Raw genomic sequence first — 10,227 nt, 5'->3', positions numbered from 1 at the left:
ATTGTAAGCATGAAAAAAACCCATAAGTCACTAGTGTTATTGTAACTTTGAATGATCACTAAATGTACTTGTATTTATTTGACAGGTTGCAAGCTGTTGTTTTCACTTTGGTGACTATGAAAGATAATTCTTTTTTGTATGCAGGATTGTGTGAAATTAATTTTATTATTTTTCTCATCATATTTCCATACATCTCTACAAAAAAAAAGTCCATTAGAGGAAATAATGGCATCAAATTAGATCTTTTGTTACATTAAAAAACTTTTTTTCAAAATGACAAAATAAAAACCAACTGTTGCTTGCGGTTTCCTGTTTCCTGGAGCAATAAACATGACTTGACTTTTTTCTGAAATATCAATAAAAAAACCCTATGCTGTAACTTCCTTTCTATTTGCTAACATTGGGTTTGAAATTTTTCAAGGGGAGCAGAATCTTCCCCAAAAGAGGATGTTTTTAGTTTTGTTGTGCCTGATGAAAAACAGGAACGGGTGATCAGCTGCAAATAAAATTGCCCCTTGGTCACTTCGGCCATCTATGGTACCAGCAGCTGAAGCAGCTGCTTCTGTTCCTTCTTCATTGATGTCAACAAAGCACTTATGAAAAATCTGGGATACACCAGGTGGCTTTCCGCAGAATCCCAGTGAAATCAGCCGTTTCTGCGTTGAAGGCATCTGTTATTCACATGTTGGTCAGCAATGATTTCAGTTCATAGTGGATATTTAATTGCGTCTTAGGCAGATGAACATTTGCTTCAACTTCTTCCATTCCGTTGGGACTCGTCCACTTGGAGACGGCCTCATAAGTTAATTTGTTTTCCAACTAGAATAATTTGAGAAAGATACACAAAGAAAATCAGGCAGTTATCACTTTGGAAAAGGCCCTCACTCCGTAGTTGCATGCAGTTAGCAATAGCAGTTAGACTTATATACCGCTTCATAGGGCTTTCGGCCCTCTCTAAGCAGTTTACAGAGTCAGCATATCGCCCCCACAGTCTGGGTCCTCATTTTACCCACCTCGGAAGGATGAAGGCTGAGTCAACCCTGAGCCGGTGAGATTTGAACCGCCGAACTGCAGATAACAGTTAGCTGAAGTGGCTGCAGTACAGCACTCTAACCACTGCGCCACCTCGGCTCATGCTAATAGTGAAAGCTTTCTGTTATGATGAAGTACAGATGCCTTAACCCAGTGGTTCCCAAACTTGGCAACTTTAAGACCTTGTGGACTTCAACTCCCAGAATTCTCCAGCCAGCAGAGAATTCTGGGACTTGAAGTCCACAAGTCTTAAAGTTGCCAAGTTTGGGAACCACTGCCTTAACCCATGGGCCAGATGCATCACATTCTGGCCACATCCATGCCGGTTAGCGAAGAGGAAAAAAGTCCCGATGTGAGTTTGATAGTCCTGCCTTAAGCTATGCAGAATAAATCCTGTTAGTATGTAGTGTAAAAATATAAGCTTTTCAATGTTATCAGCAAAGTTACTGCGTTAGCAGGAAAAAAATGGGGCTTAAAAAATGAAACTGATTATAAATACCCAGCGTATCTATAAATCAAATGAGGAAGACTAATGCAGGTTACAGACCATTGAATTTAAGCCACAATTTCAATTATATATAATTCAAGAATAGCTTGTTGACTAGCTTACTAGTTTCTCAAGATTATTTTGAAGGGGCAAACGGTCATTAATACAACAGATGTTTCAGAATATCATAAATATTAATAAGTACTATTTCAATTGTAGCCTATTTAAATCCAGGATGTAAGTACCTGTACTTTCTCATCCAAATCTATGTTTTTTCTTGAAGAAATTCTACGTGATAAAAAAAGAACAAAGACATATTACACGTAAAATGTTATTTTGTAGGAAGTGAGCTGGAATCTGTCCTTAAGTTGTCCCGATTCAGTGAAGTTTGTTTTCAAATATGGTGGAATCTACTTTCTAAAGTATAAGGCTGCAACTATGCTAAAATGCCTTGGTTCAAATGGAGGCAGATTTTTGTCTCTGGCAAAGTGTGAGATTAAGACGCCTAATTATTCTATAGTTTTACTACTAGATAATAGTTCATGTTCAATTACTATTAATAAAGTGTGCCCTGCTACATTGTGAATGTTTAGGGTATTATGCAAAATTTCCAAGTCACATCAGTGAATACCTCCTCATTCCTTTTACATGGGATCAGATTGCCTGCTACCGCTTAGAAGAGAGAAAGGTTTTGTGGGACGGTGAATATGGCAGCAGATAATGTAACCAGCAACGTCATAATCCATCTCTCACAGTGCTAATACCTACTGGGTCCCATTACTTTTACACTGCTGGTTCTTATACGAGATTTATTCTCTTAAGGGGATGTATAGTGCTTATTGGTTTCTCTTTGGCTGTATTACAAAATTCATGCATCACAATTTCTAATGTGGTTTTTATGAAGTTTAGGTACTTAGAAGATTTGATAGATGGATCAGTGGGATATTCCATGCTGCGATGGAGAAGAGAGGGGAAGCTACACCCACCAGCCTTTTTATCCAACTTGCCATATTCATTACTAAAATAATGAATTTAATGTAATGGACATTTGGGGGTATTAGTCAAATAATCAAACAAGGAGGATGGAAGTTAATTACAAATGCTTTCCCCAAAGAAATCAGTAGCAAATTTGCTAGCAGCAGACTAATATTAACAGGACTCATGCTATGTATGTATGTATGTATGTATGTATTTATTTATTTATTTATTTATTTATTTATTTATTTATATGTGCTATCCTGTAACAAGTTTCTCACTTATAAAAGCTCTACAGTGTAAACTGTACAAGGTCACCCAGATTACTTAGAAGAGAGAATAGGATTGTAGTCTCTTTATCCCATTCTTTGATACCATATGGATTCTGAAACCAATTATATGACATTTATGAAGGCCTTTGTGTAGCGTCCATACATAATAAACCATCGATTTATTACATTTAGATAGGAGAAATATACTGTTTTTTTCAGTGAAATGTACTCAAAAATGCTCAATAGACAGAACACTTCATTTTTCAACTAAGGATCTTGGACTTTTGATGGATTATATATATTTTTTCCTTTTCTCTTTTTTTGTACTGTATGATTTCATATGTAAAATAACTAAACGACATAATTTCTTCCTCCAAATGATTAAGGGTCATTTCTGTTTAATACAAATCTAATATCTAACTAAACAAGTGTCATAAATGTTAAATAATTCAGTGATTTCTGATACAAAACAGGTCAAAGGGGAAGCATTAAAGACAACTCAGTAAACATCTGGGATAAAAATCCCAAAAACTATTTTTTCCTTTAATGTAAGCCGTTTACCATTTCCAAGCCAGTGCTGTCATCATTGATGTCATCAGGAAGCAGTATAAACATGCTGAAATCATTCCCGATATACTGGAGTTCAAGGATCTGGGTCTGTAATTCATCATATACTTCCAGTTAAAATTTGTCATGCTGGAACATAATCTGTATTGGCCTACTTGTGCTCTGGAAGAGGTAGAGATATTTTGTATGAATGAGATTTGCATGCTGACCTCCAAAAATTTTCAGAGTGAATGGGGCCAAAAGCATTTAGCAATAGCACTTAGACTTATATACCTGCTCCGTAGTGGTTTTCAGAACACTCTGAGTGGTTACAGAGTCAGCATATTGCCTGCAACACTGTGGATCCTCATTTCCAAGACCTCAGAAGGATGAACGGCTGAGTCAACCTTGAGCCAATCAGGATCGAACTCATGGCAGTGGAATGCACAGTAGCCTGCAGTATGCATTCCAACCACTGTGCCACCATGGCGCATAGTGTTTTTTTTTGGCAATGTTTGGGATGTTGCCTAAATAATCTATTGGTCCCACTTACTTTTGAATGTGTCACACAATGCCTCCTAAGCTTTTAAGCTGATGGGTAGCAATAGTGCAGAGGTGGGTTCCTACCAGTTCGCACCTATTCGGTAGAACCGGTTCGTCAAATCTACCGAACCGGTTAGAAGAGGTTCGACCAGTGGACCCAGAAGCAGGCCACACCTACAGAAGAGGTTCCCAAATGTTTTGAAAACCCACCACTGGTCCTTGGATATGATTATTCTACACTATCATGCTCATACTGATAAAACTCAGTGCCTCTGTGAAAGGTAAGGATGACTACTGCGTTTGTGGTGCAATCAGGAACATTGCGTGTGTTGAAGTTGTTTCAACGCAAACCAAAGATGCCTTTTAAAAACCAAGTTGACATCCATTTCTTATGCATGCCAGTGCTGTGTGTGATGCAATTTAAGGTGGTTCTGACACGTGTCGGTCAGCATTTCATATCCGGTCACATGGGCGGCAAGCCCACTCCCATCGGTCACATGGGTGGCAAGCCACTCCCACAAAGGAGGCCCACACCACAGGTAGGTTCGAACAATTTTTGAAACCACCACTGAATAGTGCGCTGATCATTCCTTGGAGAAGATAGCGAATACTGTGATTTTCAAAGCCTTATTTTGTGTCATACAAAATTAAATAATAATTTACCTTGTTCAGCCTGAAAGGTTGTTCTGTGGTGTCCTTCTTTCTTAAAAAGTTGTTTAACCAGTTGCCTTGAAGTATAGTACATTCACCAGGATCAGCCGGGGTGAGGGGATTTATGGAGCCCTCATTCAACAGGTTGAGGATTTACCTTATCACGGAATTGAATGAGAAAAATAATGTTTCTGCATCTTTATTCACAGGACAAAATATACAGGTGGAAATATAAACTAAAATAATCACTTAAGAAATGCCATTTTTATATTTAAGTGTGTCTGTGCTTGTCTGCATGATATTTTTATGAGCTTATTTCTTCACATAAAGACTTTCGTTGTTCAAGTTGTGGTGCTTATTGCCGACTAAAATCCTGCTTTAAAACAACTTCACTTAGTTTTCTCATGTGCACTTTTATGCTTAAAACCAGTAGCTCCTTTGAGTGGCATTCAGGATGGAAGCAATTAGTATTTCATAATCCTTTCTCACAATCTTTATTTTCCAGGAAGCATTTTGTATATTCCCTCTGTCCCCAAGCAAATTATAGCCTAATACAGCTCTTATACCAGTTCCACTTCACACTTGCTTCTTGCTTCTTCACATTGTAAACCAGTGGTGGGATTCAGCCAGTTTGCACCTATCTGGGAGAACGGTTGGTAACTTTCTAAGTAGTTCAGAGAACTGATTGTTGGAAGAATCTTATTTTTGTTTTTTTTCCCACTTTACAGGGCTAATCCTGTAAGGAAGGCAGAAGGAAACATTCTGGTGTGTTTCTAGCCTAACTCTTTATTCCCCTGCTTACAAAATGCCTCTCCGGTTACCCCTTATTACCATTGTAACAACTAAGGCGAAGCGCCCCATCGATCTGAGTGACGTGAGTTGGCACGCCCACCAGTCACATGACCACCGAGCCCCACCTACCCGCTGGTCATTAGGGCAGAGAACCAGTTGTTAAATTATTTGAATCCCACCACTGTTGTAAAACATACTATATTCCGTATTAAATCTATCAATTAGATATTGTAAAATGCAGGAAAAAGGATAAGGGAAGCCAACTTCTTTATAAATGCCTGGCTAATTATTTGGTCTTTACCTGCTGTCTGCTGTTCAATCCACGCGTTGATCTCCTTTCTTGCGTTGTCTGTAGTTTCTTGAAGTTTACTCTTTGTGCTCAACTTTATAATATTTCTTCATTGATTCTGAGAAGTCCTTATAGGTAAAATTTTGGTTTAATAGAAGATAGCAATAGGTTACCTCAAATTTAACAATACATAATTATTACATAATACATTCTCACTACTAAAACTAAGGGTGACACTCACTCTTTGAAAAGACACCGATTTATCCCCATATAATTGATTGACACTACTTAGCAAAGCATTTTTTGTGGGTTTGTTGATTTCTTGATTTAAGGCTTGGAATCTTGAATGGATGTTACTATGTATTTCAGGGGAAGGCTAAAAGAAAGGAAAAAAACAAAGAAATTATTAACAGGGGGAAGGAGGCATTTTATTGTAGGGCAGTGGTTCCCAAACTTGGCAACTTTAAGACTTGTGGACTTCAACTCCCAGAATTCTCCAGCCAGCTCTGGAGAATTCTGGGAGTTGAAGTCCACAAGTCTTAAAGTTGCCAAGTTTGGGGACCACTGTTGTAGGGTATTTATATCCTGCATGCTATTGTAAATTTATTTCTAAATCTTGGTGACTTGTAAATTTTTTAATTCCATGGTTTCCAGTTGGAGCACTTGGAGCAATTACTGATTGTTTTAAGAAGTCAGTGCAATGGTATATACAATACCTCATGCTTTTCAATTATTATAAAGTGAGCATTTATCAAAGACCTGTCAATGACTTCTTCAGCTTCAACCTCAATAACACATGGGCAAACAATTGATACAAACTCAAGGTAAACCACTCCAAACTTGATTGCAGAAAATATGACTTCAGCAACAGAGTGGTCAACGCCTGAATGCTCTACCTGACTCCGTCGTTACATCCTCAAACCTTCACAGCTTCAACCTTCAACCGTCTACCGTAGACCTCGCCCCATTCCTAAGAGGTCCCTTAAAGGGGGCGCGCATAAGCGCACCAGTGTGCCTAATGTCCCTGTCCTACTGTCCTCATCTATTTGTGTTCATTTCCTTTGTTTATATCCATGTTTGTATTTATATCTGCTATCTTGTACATGTTTGACAAACCAATAAAAGCAAATGTAAATTTAATGAAAATAAGGCAAACTGGTTGTGGAGTATTTTTTTAGCCTACCTTCGAATAAATGCTCATTCAATCCCAAACTCAGTTAGGAATTATTTTTAAGAAATCACCTTTGTAAGTGAGATGCATGGGTTTTTCAAAAGCTCTTCCATCTTGGAATATACCCGTGGGTGCCTCAGAGGATAGGCGGTCTCAGTTCCCACAGTTTTATTAAAATGAAACACCTACAATGAAAGTCATTATGAACACATGACACCATTATATTAACTGTATAAAATTATCTCAATTAATCTCAAATCCACAACTTGTAAACCAGTTTAAAACAATGGTCATATTAGGTCATATTCCTGAATTTGGATATGTCTTCTGTTATCCTTCCATATAAAAAGGAGATGCTATTCATACCAAGGTAGGTAAGTAAGTAAGATCTTTATTACGGTCAAAGACCAGCAATATACATTTGTTATTACACTATATTAAAAAATACTAACATTAAAATATAATTAAAAGTATTTACATTAAAAGTGGATAATAACATTATGGTCCAAAGATTGTTAAAGGTATGTCCAGATAATTGGTACAAGATGGTACTATACTTCTGTAGCCAATTTTTTTCTTATGGACATTGCAGCAGCACAGAACTTTGCCACTGCATACGTGGTAACCGGGTTAGTGTCCTGGAGGAGGAAGCCTAGATAAAAATTGTCTGCCCTCCCTGGCAACCTCTCTAATAAGGGGAGAATATGTGCAGACCTACAAGCTCTGTGTAGCTCACAGTGTAATAGAACATGTGAATATCTTCCACTTCTCCTTTACCACATATACAAAGGAGTTCTGCTATAGGTGTTCTCTTATACCTGCCCTGGAGGAGTGCTGAAGGAAGAATGTTAAATCTGGCTCTGAAGAAAGCTATTCTTTGTTTTGGGGAGATCAGGTCATTTAGATATCTTGCCGGTTCCCACACACCCTGTTTGATTCTGTCCCTACTGTGGAGAGGCAACCTATTTAGTTCTTCTTGGACCATACCAAGGTAGGAGTCCAAAAGACCTCAGTGATTATTACTATAGATCAGGGGTCCCCGGCCCCCAGTCCATGGACCAGCACCTGGCCCGCAGCATAAACCGGGCTGCACAAACAAGGGAAGCCTCATCTGCAGGATGCAGGCAGCATGTAAAACCATGCACCCTCCGGTCTGCAGAAAACCGTCTCTCCACAGAACCGGTGCCTGGTGCTCAAAAGGTTCAAACCTGCTGTTACAATTTCATCAATCCAATATAACTCAGTTTTGCAAAGATACCGGGCAGAAAAAAATTACTCTTGGATTAAATTGGCACAAAAGAACAGACTTCTAACCCTGGATGAGAGTTATCCAGAGCCGAGGTGGCGCAGTGGTTAGGGTGCAGTACTGAAGGCCACTACAGCTGACTGTTATCTGCAGTTCAGCGGTTCTAATCTCACCGGCTCAAGGTTGATTCAGCCTTCCATCCTTCCGAGGTGGTGAAATGAGGACCCAGACTGTTGGGGGCAATATGCTGACTCTGTACACCGCTTAGAGAGGCTCAAAGCCCCATGAAGCAGTATATAAGTCTAACTGCTATTGCTATTGCTATTGCTATATCCGCCTCATCTGAACTCTCCTTCCTACAATGAATAATGAGACCCCTACATGCATCTGTCTTCCCCAATCTGGTGGTTTCCAGATGCATTGGGTCCATAAACCTAGACTTACCAATCAATATGCTGACTGGAAATGATAATTATTGGCAAACACAACCACAATCTGCAGAGTATCACTTTGGGAGACAACAGATTACACGGCCAAATCAGTCTTCTTTTTCAAACCTTCCAGTTATGATTAAGTCCAAACTTACCTTTGCTATCTGCTGCGCAGTGTGGCCTTAGCCCCAAGGTATAGGTGGCCATAATTGATGAAAATGCTCCATGGTGAAAACCCGTACATTTGTGTCAGTTTGAGCCCTTGCACAAGTGTTTGAAAAATCAACAGCAAAGCTAGTGTTCGCCTGCCGTTAGCGTTCCATCGCCCTGTAAACCTAGCTATATAAACAAGGAAAATGCATTCAGGTCTATATATAGGACCACTTAAAGCCCTATGAGGAAACACTGGACACGTCTGATAATAGGCATGGAAATTCATGGAAAATATATATTTGGCCCACAAATTTATCTCTACAGCTGCATGGTTTGGGGCCTATTGATTAAACTCTGCCACTAAAGAATTATTCTTACATTAATTGCTGGAGAAGCCTCCGATGTGCAAATGGGTGATAAGTATTTAGATGGCACTTGGCAAGTAGCCGACCCTTCTGCAGCCCTGGGAAGCAAGGGGTTTTTCCCCTCCCTTCTTCATCTTCCGCACTGGTAAGGATAGGAAATGTGTGTATCCTCGGTTGATGGATTAGATTTAGATTTAGATTTAGAAAGTTATTTATATGCCGCCCTTTTCCCTGGGGGGACTCAGGGCAGCTCACAATCTAAAAAGGGAAAGGGGGAAAACAGACTTTTTAACTTATAAGACAATACATAATTAAAACACAACATTCATACCATTCGGGCGGGTTACAATCTTAGCCCCAGGCCTGACGGGATAGCCAGATTCTGAGGGCTGTGCGGAAGGTCTGGAGGGTGGCGAGGGTACGAATCTCCATGGGAGATCGTTCCATAGGGTCGGAGGAGGCCTAATCGATGAGATCTAATAGGTCGTGTGGAGGTAATTGGCAGTAGGCGGTCTCTCAAGTACCAGGTCCACTACCATGGAGGGCTTTATGGGTGACAAGTAGCACCTGGAAGCGTATCCGGAGATCGACAGGTAGCCAGTGCAGCTCGCGGAGGATAGGTGTTATGTGGGTGAAGCGAGGTGCACCCACAATCGCTCACGCGGCCGCGTTCTGGACTAGCTGAAGTCGCCGAATACTCCTCAAGGGCAGCCCCATGTAAAGCACATTGCAGTACTCCAGCCTAGAGGTCACAAGGGCACGAGTGACTGTTGTGAGAGCCTCCCGGTTCAGGGAGGGGCGCAACTGGTGCACCAGGCGAACTTGGGCAACAATCCCTCCTGTCTCCCAACTGGTTTTAATTAGCTGCCGGAATTATTTGCAAACTGCAGGTTGGTAAAATCAAGAGGAAAAAGAACCATCGACTGGCTGGAGGAACTCTGGGGGAAGGTTGCAAGTTCAATGGTTATGGAAAAATAAGATGCTAGAGGTGGATGGATGGATAGATAAGTCCAATTAAACACTAGACTAGAACAAGACAAACAGATCCAAGGAACAGAGAAAAGACCATAGGAAGGAAAAAGACAGAACTTTTATTCTTTCCATGTATAGTCCTAAATAAAAATTATTTGGAAAAAACCTGAACAAATTTCATATTTTTAAAGCGGGCCCTCACAAATGGTTGTCAGGAGAGGTGGGGAGCCGAGGTGGCGCAGTGGTTAGGGTGCAGTACTGCAGGCCACTTCAGCTGACTGCTTTCTGCAGTTCAGCGGTTC

The 10,227-nt window shown here is 40.1% G+C and overlaps 1 pseudogene; it reads right to left on the bottom strand.

Moving 5' to 3' along the window:
* Positions 1 to 415: 415 nt before the first annotated feature.
* The window catches only part of LOC116512515, a 48,594-nt pseudogene continuing 38,782 nt past the window's right edge, over positions 416 to 10,227 (bottom strand).

Source organism: Thamnophis elegans, chromosome 8, assembly GCF_009769535.1.
Source record: "Thamnophis elegans isolate rThaEle1 chromosome 8, rThaEle1.pri, whole genome shotgun sequence".
Lineage (NCBI taxonomy): Eukaryota > Metazoa > Chordata > Lepidosauria > Squamata > Colubridae > Thamnophis > Thamnophis elegans.
The sequence above is the reverse complement of the archived record's forward strand: the minus strand, read 5'-3'. Positions and strand labels throughout refer to the sequence as shown.